The sequence below is a fragment of the Panthera pardus genome, unplaced genomic scaffold (assembly GCF_024362965.1).
Source record: "Panthera pardus isolate Hobbes unplaced genomic scaffold, ASM2436296v1 HiC_scaffold_24, whole genome shotgun sequence".
NCBI lineage: Eukaryota > Metazoa > Chordata > Mammalia > Carnivora > Felidae > Panthera > Panthera pardus.
The window spans coordinates 14,914,661-14,937,513 of NW_026526810.1; positions in this window are offsets into that span (position 1 = coordinate 14,914,661).

A 22,853-nucleotide genomic window follows, 5' to 3' on the forward strand; every position below is an offset into this window, starting at 1 on the left:
TTTAAAAAAATTAAATTCGAGTTAGTTAACATACAGTGTAGTCTTGGGTTCAAGAGTAGAACCCAGTGATTCATCTCTTATATATGACACCCAGTGCTCATCCCAAGTGCCCTCCTTAATGCCCATTGGCCATTTAACCCATCCCCCTACCCACCTCCCCTCCAGCAGCCCTCAGTTTATTCTCTGTATTTAAGAGTCTCTTATGGTTTGCCTCCCTCTCTGTTTTCAATCTTATTTTTTCTTCCCTTCCCCTTGTTCATCTTTTGAGTTTCTCAAATTCCACATATATGACCCAGCAATTGCACTACTAGTAATTTATCCAAAGGATACAAAACGCTGATTCAAAGGGGCACATGGTACCCCTATGATTATAGTAATGCTAACGGAACTAGAGGGTATTATGCTAAGTGAAATAAGACAGAGAAAGACAGATATCATACAGTTTCCCTATTTTTCTATAGAAAGAGGTCTTGTGCTTCTTTTCTTCCTCCAATTATCTTGAAGGAAACATTTCCTTTATGTGATTAGTGGTTGCCTTTAAGTTAATGGAACTCTCCCACAAGTTCTTTTCACAGGTCTCCATACCAACCTATCTAGCAACTTCTGTGGTCCTCATCTCACTCAGCCCCTTAGCAGCTTTGGGGAGAGTGGACAACACCTTTCTCCCAACAAACTTTTCTGTGGCCCTTCCCATGACACCATATGTGCATTGCTCTGCTCACTGGCTCCCCTGTTCTGCTCCACTCTGCAAGCTGGTTTTCCTTGAGCCTTGGGCCTGGGATGTTTCTTTGTCTCTCTATGCACCCTTCCTAAGTGACATACTTCATCCTTATTACTCTAATTTCCATCCCCAATCTTCATTTCCAGTTGAGATTTCTTTTCTGAGCTTCCAACTTGTATATATGACTGAACCTGGAAAGCATAGCCTTGATATGCCACAGGGGACCTGAACCTAACAGATTCATAACTGCATTGAGGGTCTTCACTGGTCTCCTGGCCCACACCCCATGTAGCAATTTTTTTTTACTTCTTTTCTTCATCCCCATAACCAACCATCAGCAAATTCTGTAGATTCAAACAAAATGTATAATCTTCTCCCTGATTCCCCGTCATCCACCAATAGCTCTTCAAACAATTGCAAAAGCTGAAGTGATCTCATCTACTTCACAAAGCACCCTTAATTCAGAGGGTGAAGTGACTTTTATAATTGTAAGTCAAATTATGTCACTTTTTTGCTTCAGAAAACAGATGCTTCAGCCATTGCCAATGGGAGTGCAAAATGTTACAGAACATAATGCAAAGCAAATGGGAATTTCCATGAAAATATTAAATGCACCTATCCTTTAACACATTGATGTCTCTGCGAGTTTGCCTTCTGCATGTGTTTTTACACATACAAAATTATGTATGTACATGCTTATTCTCAGCAGCCTTGGAAACACAGAATATTGTGAACAATTCAAAAGCCAGCCAAGAAGAAACCAGATAAAGAAGCTATGGTATATCATACAACAGAATACTTTGAAGTAGAAAAGCAAATTGAAGAAGATTCTCATATCCTGATATGAAAATATCTCCAGAAAATACTGTTCATAAAAAAAACCAAGTTGAAAATATTTCATAACTTGTCATCTTTTATATAAGAAAGAGAAAGAAATAAGAATTTACATTTGCTTGAAAATGAGAGTGGTGAGATAGACAAGAACAGCGGTAAAAGTGGAACTTCTCATTGTGAAATTTATTAAAGTGTTATGATGTGATTTTTCAACCTTGTTGAATATATTATTCACACACACACACACACACACACTTCAATGACTTTCTCTTAATCTATTGGGAATTCGCAGCCCTTAGCATAGGCTGGGGAAGCTGTGTAATCAGCTTCTCCACCATCCTATTGGATGGGCCTCCCCTTAACTGCTCAGAAACTTCAGCAGTGTTCAGTTTCTTGCCAACCTCAGACCCTTCCAGGAAATCAGGCCCTGCCTGAAATGCACGTTGCCCCTATCCTTGCACAGCTGGGTCTTCTCAAGTTTCAGAGTGCCACATACATGCCACTCACAAAGAACCTTGCTGACCAAGCCATGCACAGGAGATTGTCTGCTATGTTTCTCTGTCCTAACCATCCCTTGTGCTACATATATGCAGTACTCTGTATACTTTATAATTTCCCCATTTATTGTTATTGTCTTGTTTATTCATCTACCTACCAGTTTTAGTCCGAGAAAGCAGACATTATTTATTCTCACTCAAAATTTTAGACACTCAATATATTTCTTGAACAGATGACAGAGTATGCTTAAATCTATATTTCATCAAAATTTTCTAGCAAAGTCATGAAGAAAATGCTTGATTTTTCCCATATTCCTTGAAGAATTTTTCTTTGCTTCTTTTGCTCTTTCAACCCTCTTTTTAACATTATATAATTGACGGTAAATATTTAAATGTTCCTTAAAAAAGAATGTTAAATTTTTCATGCAGCTTTGTTACCATATTTATGGCACTTATTTATACCCAAATACATATGTCCAAAATGTTTCAATGTTTAAATTCCAATTATTTTATTATTTTTTAACTCTATATTTTCATGTTTCTCTCACTGTGCTGGAGTATACTTTCTAAGATTTTTTTTCACCCCTTGTGAAGTATATGCAAGTGGTGTATTTTCTGGGAAATTGTAATGTTACCATTCTTTGTGATCCATAGCTTGTTTGAATTTTATGTTCTCTAATCCCTACCTCTTCCTCCCAAAGCTCTGCAGACGCCTCAGGTGCCCTCTGAGATCAGCTAGCACTTAGGTGAGTCTGAATTTCATTCCTGTGTAGAAAACTTGATTTTCTACCTGGCTCCTTAGGAGTTTTTAGATTCTTTCTTGTTAACATTCAAAAATGTTTAAGGTAAGGAAAATTCAAGAAAATAACACTCAGAAGACAAAAAGAAATGTTTAAAACTAAAGTAAGCTATGGCAAAGATATTGGAACTATCTGATAGATAATTTAGGATAATTATGGTTAATATATAAAGAGGTGGACAATGTGCAAGATCACATGGGTTATTCAATCAGGAATATGACACTATTAAAAAGAATTAATGGACATGCTTAAAATGAACAGCCAATTAACAGGATAAGGAATGCCTTTAATCCATAGATGAAGCTGAGGAAAATAATCATGAGCTTCTAGATAGGTTAACAGAAATTACAAAAATGAGAAAGACACAGAGACAGACAAACAGAGAGACAGAGACAGATAGAAAATAAAATAGTAGGAAAAAGAAGAAACTATCCATGAGGCATGGGACAAATATAATGAAATATGTATAATTGGAATCTCAGAAAAAGAGAGATAAAATGGAGAAGAACATATAAGTAATTAAATATTAGACAATCTTTTCCTAAAATTAGACACAAAAACATTGACACAAGAAGCTCAGAGAACCGCAAGACAAACACCAATGTGCATGCACACATATACACACTCAAAAATGCATAAATATATCCCTATGCACATCACACTCAAACTGCTAAAAACAAAACAAAAAGAGAAGTTTTAAAATGTAGACTACAAAAAATAAACATTAAATATAAGGAACAAAGTAGAGAATTGGAACAAAAATAAGAATTACAGTAAACTTCTCATTAGAAACAATGCAAACTAAAAGGTTATAGAATGACATTATTAAACTGCTGGGAAAAAGTACTGTCAACTCAGAATTCTATACAGTGGAAATATTTCATAAATGAAGGAAAATAAATACTTTCTCAAACAAAGTAAAATTTAGAGGTTTTATTACCAGCATAATTACACTACAAAATTACTAAGGAGAACTCTCCTTCATAAGAATGTGGTATTATACTTAAATATGAATTTATAAAAAGAAATTAAGAATTATAGAAATGTAATAATGAAGATATATTTAAAAATACACTTTTGGCAAGATTTAATTCTTTTTTATGGCTGAATAACATTTCATTGTATATATATATATACACATCTTTTTAAAAAAAATATGACATTTATTGTCAAATTGGTTTCCATACAACACCCAGTGATCATCCCCACAGGTGCTCTCCTCAATGCCCATCACCCACTTTCCCCTACCTCCCAACTCCCATCAACCCTCAGTTTATTCTCAGTTTTTAAAAGTCTCTTATGGTTTGCCTCCCTCCCTCTCTAACTTTTTTTTTTCACTTCCCCTCCCCCATGGTCTTCTGTTAAGTTTCTCTGGATTCACATATGAGTGAACACATATGATATTTGTCTTTCTCTGCCTGGCTTATTTCACTTAGCATAATACCCACCAGTTCTATCCACATTACTGCAAATGACATGATTTCATTCCTTCTCATTGCCAAGTAGTATTACATTGTATATGTAAACCACATCTTCTTTATCCATTTGTCAGCTGATGGACATTTAGGCTCTTTTCATAGTTTGGCTATTGTTGAAAGTTCTGCTGTAAACATTGGGGTACAAGTGCCCCTATGCATCAGCACTTTTGTCTCCCTTTGGTAAATTCCTAGCACTGCTATTGCTGGGTCATAGGGTAGGTCTCTTTTTAATTTTTTGAGGAAAATTGTGTTCGGGCGCCACTTGTCATGACCGGCATGACAAACACCGAGGTCAGGGTCCTGAGGGTAGGGGAATGCAAGAAAAAAAGAGAGAAGAGAAAGTTTGGGAACAGGAGGGTCCCCTGGGCTGATGGCCCAAGTGACGGCTTTATTGTTGCTGTACACAATCTTTTATAATATAAGACTCTTATGGATCAGGTCATTCTAAGAATAAACAGGTTTCACATGATCACTGCCAGCCAAAACATTTAGTTCTGTGTACCTTGCGAACTTTCTGAACGGGTCACAAGACCTTGTTGATAGATTGCTAGCAAAACACAGTTCCCATGTTTGTTTCTATCTGACTCGGGGTAGAAAAAGGGAGGTAGCATTACTGCCAACACCTGCAGACCACAGGCTTCAGGAATTAACTTTCTCAGCCTTGACAAGGCTTTCGTATGCCCTTGAAAGTGGGGGAATGGGAGGGAGAACCACGGGGTTGGCTGAGTCAACAGGGAACGTTGCTCGACCCGGTCTCAGCCTGGCACCGGGGCCCGGCCCCCCACAGAGGGGCTGCAGTCACTCTGGATGTCTGCTCCAACTCACTGCTGGGGCCACAGTCAGACTAGTGTGTACCTTATCTTTCCCTCTCCCAGGTTCAGGACTCACTGTGGAGTGGTGTGGCCCCTGTCTAGGCTACTTGCACACTGCCAGGCTTGTGGTGCTGCTTCCATGGGATCTGGCTAAGGGCGTGTTAGCAGGGTTGGATCCACAGGGTGCACAGGGGCGGGAGGGGCAGGCTTAGCTAGCTTTGCTGTGGGTTGTCCCCTGCAGGAGTGTCCCTGCAGCACTGGGAGGGAGGCAGGCTTGTCAGCGGGATGGATCTACAGAAGAACAGTGTTAGGCATTTGCATGGTGCAAGCAAGTTCGGTGAAGGGAACTGGTTCCCTTTGGAATTTTGGCTCAGGGATGGGAGAGGGAAATGGCACTTGCTAGTGCTTTTGTTCCCATGCTGAGCTGAGCTCTGTCTTCTGGGGCTCAATAATTCTCCCTCCCAGTGTCCTCTCACCCTCCCTGCTCTCTGAGAGCAGAGCTGTTGACTTTTAACATTCCAGATGGTAAGTCCTGCTGGCTGTCAGAACTCACGGAGTCTGGCCCCTCCACTTTTGCAAGCTAGACTTTGGGGGCTCTGCCTTGCTTGGTGGGCTCCCCCTCCACTACCCTGGAGTGGTGTGGCCCCTGTCCACGTAGCACACACCGCCTCTCCGCCCTTCCTACCCTCTTCCGTGGGCCTCTTGTCTATGCTTGGCTCCAGAGAATCCCTTTTGCTAGTCTTCTGGCGGTTTTCTGGATTATTTAGGCAGATGTGGGTGGAATCTAAGTGATCAGCAGGACAAGGTGACCCCAGCATCCTCCTATGCCACCATCCTCCTCTATACCACATCTTTTTTGTCCATTTATCTATCGATGAACACATGGGTGGCTTCCATAATTTGGCTACTGTAAATAATGCTGCAAAAAATAGGAATGCATATATCTTTTCAAATTAATGTTTTTGTAGTGTTTGGATAAATCCTCAGTAGTAAAATTGCTGGGTCATATGGTAATTCTATTTTTAATTTTTTGAGGAAGCTTCATACTGTTTTCCATGGTGACTGTACCAGTTTGCATTTCCACCAACAATGCACAAGAGTTACTTTTTCTCCACATCCTCACTAACATTTATTGTTTTTGACTTTACCTATTCTGACAGGTGTGAGGTGATATCTCATTGAGGCCTAGATTTGCAACTCCCTGATGATGAATGATGTTGAGCATCTTTCATGTGCCTGTTAGTCATCTGTATGCCTTATTTTGGATGAACGTTTGTTCATGTATTCTGCCTATTTTTAAATTGCGTTGTTTTTTGGTGTTCAGTAGCAAAAAAGTTCATTTAGTTTGGACACTAACCATTTATCAGATAATGTCATTTGCAAATATCTCTTCCATTCAATAGGTTGTCTTTTTGTTTTGTTGATTATTTCTATTGCTGTGCAGAAGCTTTTTATTTTGATGTAGTGCCAATTATTTACTTTTGCTTTTACTTCCCTTGCCTCAGGCCATATATCTAGAAAAAATGTTGCTATAGCTGATGTTAGAGAAATTGCTGCCTGTGCTTTCTTTTAGGACTTTTATGATTTCAGGTCTCACATTTAGGTCTTCAATCCATTTGAGTTTATTTTGGTATATGGTGAAAGAAAGTGGTCCAGTTTCATTTTTTTTGTATTTTGCTGTCCACTTTTCCCAAAACCATCTGTTAAAGGGACAGTCTTTTTCCTATTTTCATATTCTTGCCTCTTTTGTCAAAGATTAATTAACCTGTATTATATTAACCCATATAATTGTGAGTTTATTATATATTATATTAACCCATATAATTGTAGGTTTATTTCCTGTCTTTCTATTCTGTTCTATTGATCTATGTATCTATTTTTGTGCCAGTACCATACTGCTTTAATTACTACAGCTTTGTAATATACCTTGAAATCTTGAATTGTGATACCTCCAATTTTGTTTTTATTTTTTTATATTGCTTAGGTTTTACAGAGTTTTTGTGGCTGTATACAAATTTAAGGATTATTTGTTCTTGTTCTGTAAAAAATGCTATTGATATTTTGATAGATATTGCATTAAATCTGTAGATTACTTTAGGTAGTATGGACATTTTAACAATATTTTTCTGATCCATGAACATGGAGTATCTTCCCATTTGTTTGTATTGTCTTCAACTTCTTTCATCAATGTTTTACAGTTTTCAGAGTATAGGTCTTTCATCTCCTTTGTTAAGTTTATTACTAGGTATATTTATTGTAAAAGAAACTGTTTTCTTAATTTCTCTTTCTGCTGCTTCATGATTAGTGTATAGAAATGCAACAAGTCTGTATATATATATTTTTAATCTGGCAACCTTACTGAATTCATTAATCAGTTCTAGTACCTTTTGGTGGTCTTTAGGATTATCTGTATATATACTATCATGTCATCTGTAAATAGTGAAAGTATTACTTCTTCCTTAACAACTTCTGTGACTTTTATTCCTTTTGCTTATCTGATTGTTATGGCTAATACTTTCAGTACTAGATTGAATTAAAGTGGTAAGAGTGGACATCCCTGTCTGGTTCCTGACTTAAGGAGAAAAGCTCTCAGTTTTGAAGTATGTTCTCTGTAAACCTGCTTTTTGAGGGCTTTTATCATGAATGGATGTTGTACTTTATCAAATGCTCTTTCTGTATCTATTGAAATGATCATGTAGTTCTTATCCTTTTTCTTATTAATGTGATATATCACATTGATTGATTTGAGAATATTGAATCATACTTGCATCTCCGGAATGAATCCCACTTAATCCTGGTGAATGGTCTTTTTAATGTATTCTTGGATTCGGTTTGCTAGAATTTTGTTGAGGAATTTTTTCATCTGTTTATTACAGATATTGGTCTGTAGTTCTCTTTTTTCTCTTGTAGTGCCTCTATATAGTTTTGGTATCTGGGTAATACTGGCCTCATAGAATGAATTTGGAAGTTTTCTTTCCTCTTTTATTTTTTGAATAGTTTGAGAAGAATACGTATTAACTCTTCTTTAAATGTTTGCACCTGTGAATCTTTGTCTTGGACTTTTGTTTGCTGCAAGTTTTGGATTATTGATTCAATTTCATTGCTGGTTGTTTGTTCAAATTTTTTATTTCTTCCAGATTCAGTTTTAGGAAGTTATATTTTTCTAGGAATTTATCCATTTCTTCTAGTTGTCCACTTTGTAGGCATACAATTTTTCATAATATTCTCTCATATCCCTTTGTGTTTCTGTGTCAGTTTTTATCTCTCCTTTTTCATTTTTGATTTTCTTTGATTCCTCTCTCTTTCTCTCTGTCTCTCTGTCTCTTTTTGATGAGTGTGGCTAAAAGTTTATCAAGTTTGTTAATCTTTTCAAAAAACCAGCTCCTGGTTTAATTACTCTGTTATATTGGTGCTTGAGTTTCTATTTTATTTATTTCTGCTCTATTATCATTACTTCCTTCCTTCTACTGGTTTTGGGTTTTGTTTGTTGTTGTTCTTCTAGCTCTTCTACGTGTAAGGTTATTTAGCTTATTTGAGATTTTCTTGCTTCTTGAGGTAGGCCTGTATGGTTTTAAACTTCCCTCTTAGAACCACTTTTGCTGCATCCCAAAGACTATGAATTGTTGTGTTTTCATTTCCATTTGTATCTATGTATTTGTTGATTTCCTGTTTGATTTGTTGGTTGATGCATTCATTGTTGGTAGCATGTTATTTAACATCCATGGATTTGTACTCTTTGTAGGATTTTTCTTGTGGTTGATTTGTAGTTTCTAGTGGTCATAAAAGATGGATGGTATGACTTTCATCTTTTTTAATTTGTTGAGATTTGTTTTGTGGCCTATTGTGATCTAAGTTTCCTTATTGATTTTCTGTTTTGATCATCTGCTCATTAATGTAAATGGAGTGCTAAAGTCCCCTACTATTATTGTATTACTATCAATTATTTCTTTTATGTTTGATATTAGCTGTTTTATGCATTAACTGCTTTATGCAAACATGGTGCTCCATGTTTGATGCATGAATATTTATAATTATTATATCTTCTTGTTGGATTGTCCCTTTTATGACTATATATTGTCCTTCTTTGTCTCTTATTACAGTCTTTGTTTAAAAGTGTACTTTGTCTGATACATTTATTGCTATCCTGACTTTCTTTTCACATCCATTTGCATGATAAATGCTTTCCATCCCTTCACTTTCAATCTGCAGGTATCTTTCATTCTAAAATGAATAGACAGCCCACATAGATGGGTATTGTTCTTTTTTTTTAATACATTGCCATCATCCTGTGACTTTTGATTGGAGTATTTAATATATTTACATTAAAAGTAATTATTGATAGATATGTATTTATCACCATTTTATTACTTTTTCTGGTAGTTCTTTTCTGTTCCTTTCTTCTATTGCTATCTTCTCTTCTGGTTTGCTGACTTTCTTTGGTGGTATACTTGGATTTCTTTCTTTCTATTTTTTTGCACATCTATTACCAGTTTTTGATTTGAGGTTGCCATTAGGTTTATATTTAACATCTTATGCATTAGCAGTCTATATTACATTGATGGTTGCTTAATTTTGAACCCATTCTTTGTTTTTAGAGTTTATTTATGTATTTCAATAAAGAGAGACAGAGAGTGAGAAAGAGAGAGAGAGAGAGAGAGAGAGAGGAAAGAGAGAGAATCCCAAGCAAATACCGTGCTGTCAATGCAGAGCCTGAAGTGGGGCTCGAACTCATGAACCAAGAGATCATGACCTGAGCCAAAATCAAGAGTTAGATGCTTAACCAACTGAGCCACCCAGTCACCTGAAACCCATTCTTTACTCTTCTTCCCATAACCACACATTTTAGGTACATGTTGTCATATTTTACATATTTTTATTTTGTAAGTCTCTTGAATGAATTTTACAGATATACTTATTTTTACTGCTTTTGGGCTTCCTACTTTTCTTACTCCTACTTATGATTTTTCCTTTCCACTCAAAGAGTCCCCTTTAACATTTCTTCTAGGATTTGTTTAGTGGTAATGAATTCCTTTAACTGTTGTTTGTCTAAGAAACTACTTATCTCTCCTTCTATTTTGAATGATAGTCTTGCTGGATAGGGTATTTCTTGGCTGCAATTTTTTTCCATTTAGCACATTAAATATATCATGCCACTCTCTTCTGGCTTGTAAAGTTTCTGCTGAAAATCTGCTAAATGTCTTATGATATTCCTATTGTATTTAATGGTTTCGTTTCTTTTGCTGCTTTTAAAATTCTCTCTTTATCACTACTTTTTATCATTTTAATTACTATGTGTCTCCGTGTGGACCTTTTTGCGTTGATTTTGTTAGGGGCTCTCTGTGTCCCCTGGATCTAGATTTCTGTTTCCTTTCCCAGATTTGGGAAGTTCTCAGCTATTGTTTCTTCAGTTAAATTTTCTGCCCCCTTTTCTCTCTATTTTCCTTCTGGGATTGCTATAATGTGAATATTACTGTGCTTAATAGTGACACTGAGTCTCTTAGTCTATTTTCATTTTGTATTATATTTTCTTCTCTCACCTGCTCAGCTTGATTGCTTTCTTTTACTTTGCCCTCCAGGTCATTGATCCAGTGTTCTGTTTCCTCTAGTCTGTTATTTATTCCATCTAATATATTTTAAATTTCATGTATTGAGTTCTTCATCTGATTGGTTCGTTTTTAAGTTTTCTATCTCTTTGTTGAGGGTCTCACTGAGGTCCTCCACTCTTCTCAAGTTCAATATCTTTATGCTTATTACATTAAATTCTCTATCAAGCATGTTAGTTAACTCCATTTCATTTATCTCTCTTGCTATGATTTTGCCCTGTTCTTTCATTTGGGGCATATTTCTCTGTCCCCTCATTTTGTTTAATACTCTGTGTCTGTTTCTGTGTGCTAGGCAAGTCAGCTATGTTTTCTGCTTTTGAAAGTAGTAGCCTTATGAAGAATAGATCCTGTAGAACCCTAAGTGCAGTATCCCCTGTTCACCAGGGGTGTCTCCTATGTGTTATGTGTGTGCCTTACTGTTGTGGCTCAGTGTTTTTTCCTTCAGTCCATTCATCTGGAATGGCTCTCTTTGCCTGTTGTGGGCAGATTTTGTCCCTGTGGTTTATCAGGCCAGTATGGAGACTCCTTGGGGTTGAGTCAAATCATACAAGCATTTGCCAGAAATTCAGTAGCGCCATACTCCAGAATGCTTTCTATGTGTTGACCCCTGAGAAGATTTTGTTGATTGGTGAGGCCTGCAGTTAAGCCAGCAGTCTGCTCCCAGCCCATTGCTGGGGACATGGTCTGATTGGCATGTGTGGTTATCTTTCCTTCTCCCTGGGGCAGGAGTCACTTTGGAGTGGTGCTGGACACTGTTGGGGCAGCTTGCACACTGTGAGGTTTGTGGCAGTACTTTGAATGGTCTCCAGCCATGAGTGTATTGGAAGGGACAAATTTGCTATGTGTTCAGGGGCAGGACCGTGGTGTTAGCAAGGTTTATGTGCCTCTGGACCTGCTGCTGCTGAGAATGAGGTAGCCCTGGCTGGAGGGGGTGGATCTGCTAAGGCATGGGGAGTTTTGGGGTGAGTGTGTGCAATGTTAACAAGTTAGTGAGTGTCAGTGCTGCACTAGTTTCCATAGGTGACTATGTGTTTATGCTGGGGGGGCAGGGGAGGGAAATGGCACCTGCTAGCTCCTTTGTTCCTGGACAAATCTTTCAATGATCTCTGTCCCTCCAGCACACACTCTGAGATGAATAAGTATATCTTTCTTTCATATGCCCCAGGTGGTTTTCAAACTGCTGCTTCTAACCATGTATATATCCATGCTGTATATCCATTGGCTGTTGCTTATTTGTTTGTTTGTTTTGGTGCTGCCTTTTTAAGGGCAGGGACTCAGTTTCCTCTTGCCCTCCTGGCTCTCCCAGAGCTGAGTCCACTGATTTTTAAAAAGTTCCAGGTTTTAAGTCCCACTGTAAGAACTCAAAAATTTGGCCCTTCTGATTGTCAAAGCCAAATGTTATGGGAATTTCTCTTTACAGTGTTGGCTCCCTGGTGTGAGGTTGTATTTCTCTGTCCTCTCTGCTCCCTTGGCATCCCTCCATCCTGTGGACAGTTCTGGGAGTCCCTCTTACTTTCTTACCACATCTCTGCCCTCCCTACACTCTTCAATATAGCCTCTTCTCTACATTTAATTGTGGAGTTTGTTCTGTTGGTGTTCAGATCATTTTCTGGGTTATTTACACTGATGTCAGTGTTATCCAGTTGTATCCATGGGATGAGGTGAGCTTACGGTCCTCCTAGTCAGCTATCTTCTCCAGCATGTTGTTGCTGTTGTTTTTAAAAAAATGAAAAGGAAAATTAATGTAGCAAAGATTGTCATCCATACATGCTTTTTAGAAAATTATTTTGTCCTATGCAGAAAAATGCATCTTGACTGTTATCTAACATCTTAAAGAAAAATTAACCATAGATCTAAATATAAATCATAAAAGTACAAATCTTCCAGAATAAAATAAAAGAAACAATCTGTAGATGCAGCAAAAGATTTTATTTTTGTAATTTTTTAAAATATGAAATTTATTGTCAATTTGGTTTCCATACAACACCAAGTGCTCATCCCAACAGGTTCCCTCCTCAATGAAAGATTTTAGATCTCAGCATTGCTTTAACTGCATCCTGCATATTTTGATATGATGTATTTTTTAACATTTACTTATTTATTGAGAAAGAGAAAGAGACAGTGAGAGAGAGAGAATGAGTAGAGGAGGGGCAGAGAGAGAGGAGAGAATCTCAAGCAGACTCTGTGATGTTAATGGACATGAGGCTCTATCTCACCAACTGTGAAATCATGACCTTAGCCAAAATCAACAGTCAGATGCTTAACTGACTGAACCACCAAGACACCCCAGATAATATGTGTTTTGATTTCCTTCAATTATGTGTATCTTCAAATGTTTTTGAGACCTCCTCTTTGATTCATGGATTAGTGTGTTGTTTACCTTCCACATGTACAGAGATTTTTCTTGTTGTCTTTCTATTATTGACTTCTAGTCTGAGTCTATTATGGTTGTGGAATACACACTCTGTATCATTTTAATTATTTCATATTTGTTATGGTTAAGTTTTTGATCCAGGATATCGTTCTTCTTGTTGAAACCCTTTTCTTCCAAAGGCTGTTGGAAAAAAATAAAAATAATAACAAAAAAAGAACAAACGTATTGTAGTGTTGTTTGGTGGAGTGTTCTATGTGTCAATTACATCTTGTTGGTTAACTGTGTTGTTCAGATCTTGTATATTCTCACTGTTTTATGTCTAGTTATAACAGTTGTTAAAGTATGGGTTTTGAAATCTCCACCTGTTATTTTGGCTTTGTCTATCTCTTCTGTCAGCTCTATCAGTTTTGCTTCATGTATTGGAAGGCTCTGTGGTTTGGTATGGACACATTTAAAATCATTATGTCTCCCTTGTGAATTGATCCTTTGATCATTGTGTAGTATCCTTCTCTATGGCAATTTTCTTTGCTTTGAAATTTACTTTATTAGATATTAATAACCTAATACTGATTTTCTTTTAAAAGAATACTAATGCTTACATGTTATATTTTTTTCTCTCCTTTCATTTGAAATTTCTCTGTCATTGAATTTGAAGTAAGTTTATTGTATTAAGTTTATAGTTGGATGCTTTTTTAAAACTTCACTGAAAATTTCTGTCTTTTTTTGGAATATTTATATCATTCGCAAGGTAATTATTGGATCAAGTCCTCCATTTAAAAAATTCGTTTTCTGTTTATTTCTTCTGGTTCCCATTGCTTTCTGTCTTTCCTTGCTTTCTTGTGGATTATTTGAATCCTTTTTAGGATTCTTTCTTAATTTACTTATAGTGCTTTTGAGTGTATCCTTTTGTATATTTTTCATTCTAGTTGCTCTGGGTGGTATAATATGTATACATGACTTATCACAGTCTACTGGTTTTCAACATGTTACCACTTAGTGTTAGGTTTGGAAACCTCAACTGCATTTAGGTCCTTTTATATGCTCCACTTTTAAATATCATTGTATGGGGAGTCTGATGATGCTGTCATTTTTGTTTCCATCATTAAATTAAGTGTATAAAACACACCAGCAAAAGAATAGTCTAATCTACATACGTATATTTTTGCTTTTTTCCCTTGTTATTTCTTCTTTACTGATGCTCCAAAATACCTTCATTTATCATTCCCTTCTGTTTGAAGAACTGTAGTTACTCTTTATGGGTAGGTCTGAAAGTACCAGTTTCTTATTTTTTCCCCTCATCTGAAGGTTTTAATTTTCTCCTCACTCCTGTAAGTTTCATCAGATATAGACTTCTTAGTTGACAGTTCTTTTCTTTTAGCACTTGAAAAATATTTTGCTGCTTCCTTTGCCTCTATGGTTTGGGTTCTGATGAGAATTCCATTGATCAGTGTTTTCTTATTGGTAATACATTGTTTTCTTTGGCTGCTTTCAAAATTTGTACCTTTCTCTTTAATTTTTGGAGCTTCATTAAAATGTGTCTTGGATGTAAATTATATTCATAAAAATAAAAAATAAATAAAATGTGTCTTGGGTTTATTTATTTATACACTTTTTGGAACTGTAGGTTTATATTACTTTTGCCAAGTTGGAGAAATTTTCAGTCATTTTTTTTTTTTTTCAAATGCTCTTTCTGCCCCACTATCTTTCTCCTCTCCTCTGGGACCTTGATGGTACAATTGTTGTATCCTTTTTAGTTTTCCTATAGATCTCTGTGGCTCTGTTTATTTCCTTTCAGCATATTTTTCTCTCTGTTATTCAGATTTGGTGAATTTTATTGATATGTTTTCAAGTTCACTTATTCTATTCTCTGTTTTACTACTGAGTTTATACAGTGAGGTTTTTTCCCCCCTTAACTGTATTTTTCGGTTCTATAATCTCCATTTGGTTATTTTTATAGCTTTGGTTTCTTTGTTGAAAATTTCTTTTTCTTTCCTTTGCTTCAATAGAAACTGGGATTAATTGTTGAAGTGTTTTTATAACTACTTTAAAAATTCTTGTCAAATAATTCCAACATCTGATTCATTTTACTGTTGTAGTCAGTTGATTATCTTTTTTCATTCAAGGTGGTTCTTGGTATGATAGGTGACCTTCAACTGTATTCTGGCTATTTTGACTTTTAGATTAGGAGGCACTGAGTTCTATTTAAATCTTTTATTTTAGTTAGCATGCCATCACCCTATGTAGGTTTAGCATGTGAGGATGAGTCTACTTTTATGGGTTGTAGTTCCAATAGCAGTTTAATGTTCAGGGACTTCACAGTGTTATTTTCTTCTGCTTGGTTTATCTAGTGTTCTGAGGGTTCTACTGTTGTCGTGGTGTCTGAGGGGTAGAAGATATTTCTCCAGGTAGGGAAGTCAGGTGTCTATGGCAAGGGAAGGAAAATCTTTTTTCAGATGGTCCCTTCCCTTCCCTGGTATCTCTGGGGTAAGACACTCTTGACCCCACAGAGACAAAGAGGCTGCCAAGGCCAGATAGCTTCTGTGACTGGGCTCTATTTACTTTTCCTACCTGTCTATCCCTGTGCTTGAATTGGAGAGGCTAATTGGGCAATTTTATATAAAATTAATCATACATGTACTCCATGACCCAAAGTCTTACTCTCATGTATTCAAGAGAAATGAAAGTTTCTCTTCACACAAAAGCTTGTACGTGATTGTCCTTGAAATGGTGAATGCATAATTAATCTATGATAAATCCATCTAGTGTAATACTTTTAGCAACGAAAAGAAACAAACCATTCATGCATACAGAATTGTGGCTGATTCTTAAATGGATTTTGCTAAGTGAAGTAAGAAAGATCCAAGAAATGACCTATTGTGTAATTCAATTTATATAATGTTGGAAAAAGCAAAACTATAGAAAACTATACAAACTATATAAAACTATAGAAAATTAAAGCATATCAGAAATTGTCTTGTATTGGAAGAGGGATTGTATACATGAGGATAGCACAGGAGAGCTTTTGAGATGAGGAAATTTATATGAAACAAATGTTAGGAAATTCTGGTGGTTGGAACAAGACTATTCATTTGTCAAAATCCTTAGAACTATTTACCATAAAAAGTGAATTTTATTTTATGTAATATTTAAAAATCACCCAGGATGTATGTTACCCAACTTGACAATAAATTACATTAAAAAAAATCAACCAGGATGTAGGGGAAAAGTTGACTCCGGACTGTGATGAATGAATTAAACTATGTTATCAATGAAGTACATAAGCACACTGAGGGGTAAAGGAAGAAAAGAGCATACCTAAGTAAGTTAAAAAAAAAAAAAAAAAAGACGCAGTGTTTTGACTGAGTACTGTATGGCTAAAGACAGAAAGAATGCATAAAAACCCCACTGTACTCTTGTTGGTATATTTGTTTTCCAGAAGGACTGGATTAAATATTCTGAAACTACTTTGTTTACTAATGTTGAACAAATGAGTAAATATATTATACAGAATGACAGCCAACTTTCTCACTGTGAGGGAAAGAAGTCATAAATAAGGCAAGAAGGAAGTCTAGAATGAATTCTATGATGCTGCATTGAAGTTGGAGACTCAATATGGGCATATAAATATAAATATATATAAATATGAATACATATAAAATATGAACATGTTTATATATATTTATATTATATATTTATATTATTTATAAATATATTTATATTTATATATATTTATATTTATATAGGTAAATATATACCTATGTTATATTTAAATATACCATATACATGTTACATTTATATACACATATACAGGTAAATGAATTTAATAATAAATATAGATATATAGGTGTACATATATATGAGTTAGTATACATCCATTTATTTTTTTATCCACTGAAATGAATTAGATGCTATGTCACACCAATAGCATTAACATACTTTGTGTCCACGTTTGGTTTCTAGATAACTTTCATTCTACAACAATAGGGTAATGTAGCTCTTTGGAGATGCAGTTGACTCCAAGCATAGAAAATACATAATGAACCTGGAACATTTTGTAGTGCCAATAACTAAGGAGGTGCTAAAATAAAGCAAAACGAGAAGACAAAAACAATGAAAGATGAGGGCATATCAAAACAGTACAAAAGTTAATCTAAAAGAGCTCTCAATGTCCAAAGAACAATGGCCAAAGAACTCTCAATTAACAACTTTAGCTAAAAAATAAATAATGATAGTATATATACTATCATATATACTGAAATATAACCCCCAAAATTAAGCAAATACTTATGAGTCCATATTGATGTAAATGTATAATTGAATGAATAAATAAATAGGGGAGAAGAGATAACTCTTACCTACATAAGAATTTCAATTAGTAAATGCAGAAGTGAAAAAAAAGAAATGAGAAAAATCACCATTATAATACTAGAAGTATAATTACCACAGGCAGGATCCATTGATAAATGCTAAATAATGCACAAATTTTAAACAGAAAGTAAATAATTTTCTAAATATCTATCTCCAAATATCTAGTAACTACAATGAAGAAAATGGTAAGTTTGCACTGGACGTCCTTCATGCCATCTTAGCCATGTGATAAAGGTTAATACAACCAGTAATAAATAATTGACATCATGTATCCACTGACTACGTGTATTAGAAAAGCACACCAGGTGGTGGTATCCTTCCCAATAATTAACAAGCTCAATATAATTATGAGAAGACATAAGAAAAGTAAAAATTGAGGTACACTCTACAAAATATATGTTCAGTACTTTTTTTAAAAGATATTATTTTTAAGTAATATCTACACCCAACTTGGGGTTCAAACTGACAACTCTGAGATCAAGAATCTCACACTCCACTGACTGAGCCAGCCAGATGCCCCTGCTCAGTACTTTTAAAAACAGTGTCAATGTTCTAGGTTCTAAAGGCCAAGGAAAAAAGGGACAAATTATCACAAATTAGAGAAGACTAAAGAGGCATGACAACTAAATGCAATATGATATCATGGGTACATCTGGAACAGAAAAAGACAGTGGAAAAACCAGTGAAATCCAATCAAATTTACTTCAATTACTAGTTTTTGCCAATATTAATTTCTGTTTTGATAAATTTTTATGGTTATGTAACTTGTTAACACAAAAGGAAAGTGGATGATGGCTGTACGGTAACTTTCGACTAATTTTGCAACACTTCTCTGAGTCTTAAATTATCTCAATACTACCACTATTAGGTCACTTTTTGTGGGTGATAGGGAAACAACTAATTACCTGGAAACCTAAGTAAAAATTTAAAAATTTGTTTGTTCTGTCTTTCTTATATCAACTATACTCCTTGAGTAACTAAATAAGCATATGGATGAAATGTCTCCTTATAGAAGTTTTCTAATGAATGAAAACAACACTCCTAGTTTCTGGTCAATGTGGCATGAAAGGAGCTTGGAAGTCATCACTTCCATCTTCACAAGAAAAAATACTGAACAAACTGAAAATCAATAGCTCTTATTAGATTAACTAGAGGATAAGGACACAAGGAGAACTGTTACCCCCAAAACTGCAGAGACAGACAGGCCAATATATAGAATCACACTATGACAGAGCAGAAACCCACGGGCAGAAACTGCCACTGGAGCCAAAGCCAGGGTATAAATAAATAAATGGTAATTGATGAATTGTTGGAAGCTCAGTATAGACAGGGTTGGGGGTCTACACTGTCTGGCAGGGAGGACTTCTACAAGATGGTAGTGTAGAAGGATCCTGGACTCACTTCTCACAGACACATCAAATCTACAGCTACATAGAAATCATTTCTGCCTGAAAAACATCATGAAACTAGATGAACTGCTTCTCCACATCAAAGGATAAAATGACCACCTTAAGAAGGCTAGGAGAAGCAGAAATACAGCTCCTCAAAGCTCCACTCCTGACATGGGGACACACAATAAGGAGAGATCTCACCAATTCAGCATTTTTACCAGAGGAGCAAAGGTTGGTGCCCTACATCAAATGCCAACTCTGGGGAACTATACTGGAGAGATGAGCCCCCAAAACATCTACCTTAGAAAACCTATGAGGCTGATGTACAAGGGACCCAAAGTGCTCTAGAAAACAGATTCCTTTTTTTTAGCGTTTATTATTAAGAGACAGAGAGAGAGAGAGCATGAGCAGGGGAGGGGCAGAGAGAGAGGGAGACACAGAATCTGAAGCAGGCTTCAGGCTCTGAGCTGTCAGCACAGAGCCCAATGCGGGGCTCAAACTCACAACTGGTGAGATCATGACCTGAGCCAAAGTCGGACACTTAACTGACTGAGGCACCCAGGCGCCCCTGAGATTCCTTTTTAACTCACCTTAAAACCCATAAAAGAAACAGACATTTGGAAAGTGCCTAGACTACATGTGAAGCGGATTCATTTGCTAATCTAAAAGCATATGATGGAGGAGCAGGAAATAGTTGAAACTTTCCCCCAGAGAGGGGAATGCTGGCATATACTATTTTTGCACTCCTAACCTACCCTGCTAGCCCTGGCAGGTGAGTTTGGTTGTAGCACCCCCTGCCCTGCTGCCTTGTTAAGACCTATAGGGGCAAGTAGTCATAGCACTATCCTACTGCCTTGCTGAAGCCATGAATCATGATGGTTGCTATAGCCTCTTGCTTCCTGGCTGAGGCAGGTGAGCACAAACCGTCATGGCACTTTCCTGCTCCCTAAAGGCAGTGAGCACATGTTATTCTGACATTTCACTACTCCCTGGCTGGAGCTGACAAACATGAGCAATGTGGTATTCTCCCACTCCCCACCTATGACCGGCTTATGCACACAGACAAGTTACTCCTCCTGTTCAGCATTTCCAAAGCCTGTGAGCATGCACTGTCAAGACATTTCGTTGCTGCCTTTCTGCCGCAGCCAGTGAGTGTGCCCTGCTCCATACACTCTCCAGCTGCCTCGCTAAAGCCAGTGAGCATGTGCAATTCACACAGAGGACACCCCTTAATTGCCTGGCCATAATGACCAAGGGGCTTGGCATTCCTTAGCTCTACAGTTATGTATTAATCATAAAGACAGTTGTTGGAAGGCCACCACCACCAGGGCATGGCACAAACAGCAGATTGAAACACAACCCGAGTCTACCTGTGAAAAAGGCTTATTTACTTAGCCTGGAGCTTCAGCCTGAGGGACAGGGGCTTCAAGTTTCCCACACATCTAGAGGCTAGAGTAGGCACTCCCAGGGAATGTAAGTGGGGGGCCACCTCCTTGTGCACCACCTTGGCCTTGCTACAACTCAATGAAACCTCCCAGAAATGAACTTATACACTCATCTGGGGCCTCAGTTTTTGCAACTATCACCCAGGGGACACCTCCAGAATTCTTTGGAGGTCAGCAGGGATTATGGCCCTATAGGACTGTATACATTTGCATACCTTAAAAGCTCCTTATTAAAATGAGGTGTCAATGAGATTGCTCCCTTTGGAACATGTACAGGTCTTGGCACAACCTCAGTAATAGGGACATATCAGGAATAAATCTGAGGGTTTACACAATCATAAAGTTTCAAGAGACAACAAAGAACTAGAGTAAGTTTGAACAAGAAGTTTCATCACCTACACAAAGCCAAAACTCCTTCAAGACTAAAAAAAAAAAAAAAAAAAATAGCTATTTGCCTAATACATAGAAACAAACACAGAAAGTCAAACAAATGAAGAAATGGAGAAATATGTTCCAAATTAGAGAACAGGAAAGGATTTGAGAAAAAAAAATTCCTTAATGATGGATAAATAATGTACCTGGTAAAGAATTCAAAGTAATCATCATAGGGATGTTCGTCAAACTCAGAGGAATAATGTATGAACACAGTGGGAACTTCAACAGAAATAGAAAATGTAAGCAAGTACCAAATAAAAGTCACAGAGCTGAATAATATAACTAATCTGAAAAATAAACTAGAGGGGTTCAACAGCAAACTGGATGAAGCAGACCTGATCAGCTAGTTGGAAGACAAAGCAATGGTCAATTTATAATAAAGGAGCTATGAATATATGGTGGGGGAAAGGACAGTGTATTTAATAAATATTGGTGGGTAGCAACACGCAAAAGAATGAAACTGGACAACTACCTTAAATCATATACAAAAATAACTCCAAATGAATTTAATTCTTAAATGTAAGACATGAAACCATAAAATTTCTAGAAGAAAACATACATGATAATCTTCCTGACATAAGTCTTAGCATCTTTTTTTGCGGGGGGAGGCATATGACTCCAAAAGCAAGGTAAACAAAAGCACACATAAACAAACAAGACTACATTGAACTAACAACTTCTACACAGAGAAGGAACCCATCAACAAAATGAAGAGGCAACCTACTAAGTGCAGAAGATATTTGCAAATTATACATCTAACAAGATGTTAATATCCAAAATATATAAAGAACTAATTCAACTCAATAACATACAAATAGGAAAACAATCCAATTACAAAATGGGCAAAGACATTTGGAACAGACATTTTTCCAAAGAAGACATACAGAAGGCCAACTGTCATGTGAAAAGATGCTCAACCTCATTAATTATCAGGAAAATGCAAATAAAAACCACAATGAGATATTACCTTACACCTATCAGAATAGTGACTACTAAAAAGGTAAGAAATAACAATGTTGTTGAGGATGTGAAGAAAAGGGAACCCTTGTGTAATGATGGCAGGAATTTAAATTGGTGCAGCCACTACAGAAAATAGTATGGATGCTCCTCAACAAAGTAAAAATAAAACTACCCTATGATTTAGCAATACCACTACTGGATATCTCTCCAAAGGAAACAAAACCACTAATTTTAAAAGCTATGTTCCATGAAGCATTATTTACAATACCCAAAATAAGGAAACAACCTATGTGTTCATTGATGGATAAATGAAAAAAAGAAGATGTTGTACATATTTAAAATGGAATATTACTCAGCCATAAGAAAGAATGAAATCTTCCCATTTGTGATAACATGAATGGACCTTGAAGGTATAATGCTAAGAGAAATAAGTTGGACAAAGAAAGATAAATGTCACATGGTCTCACTCATGTGGAATCTAAAAAACAAAGTAAATAAACAAAATAAACAAAACCTAGTCTCACAAAGAATAGATTGGTGGTTCCCAGAAGGAAGGGAATTTTGGGGGGTGTAAAATCGATGAAGGAGATCAAGAAGTACAAACTCCCAGTTATGAAATAAATCATGACCATGTAATATACAACATTAACATAATAAATAATGTTTTATTAATTTTATATAATGACAAATGTTAGCTAAACCTAGGTGCTCATTTTGCAATGCATAAAAATGTCAAATCACTGTGTTGTACATCTGAAACTAACATAACACTATTTCAATTATACCTCATGAAAAAAACTCTTCAGAAAGGCCTAGTTTTATGATGGAGAGGATATACCTTCATGAGTTTGACTTCCAAGAGACATACCAGGTTCTAACAGTGAGAATTGAAAAAAAAAATCCCCCTGTAGTTCCAGCAGAGGGAAGGGAAGGTAGGAACTTTTAAATATGACCAGAGCATTCTGTTCTTCTTACAAGACTTTCCCTTAAGAGAAACTATTTTACCAGAACCTAACTGATTTGAGGGAAAGGAAATTATCAATCCAGTGTACTCTATCTTTCCTGTCTCACATAATATTGGAATGATGGAGAAGCACTTATGAAGATCACAGTTCAGGGGCACAAGCTCACCAAA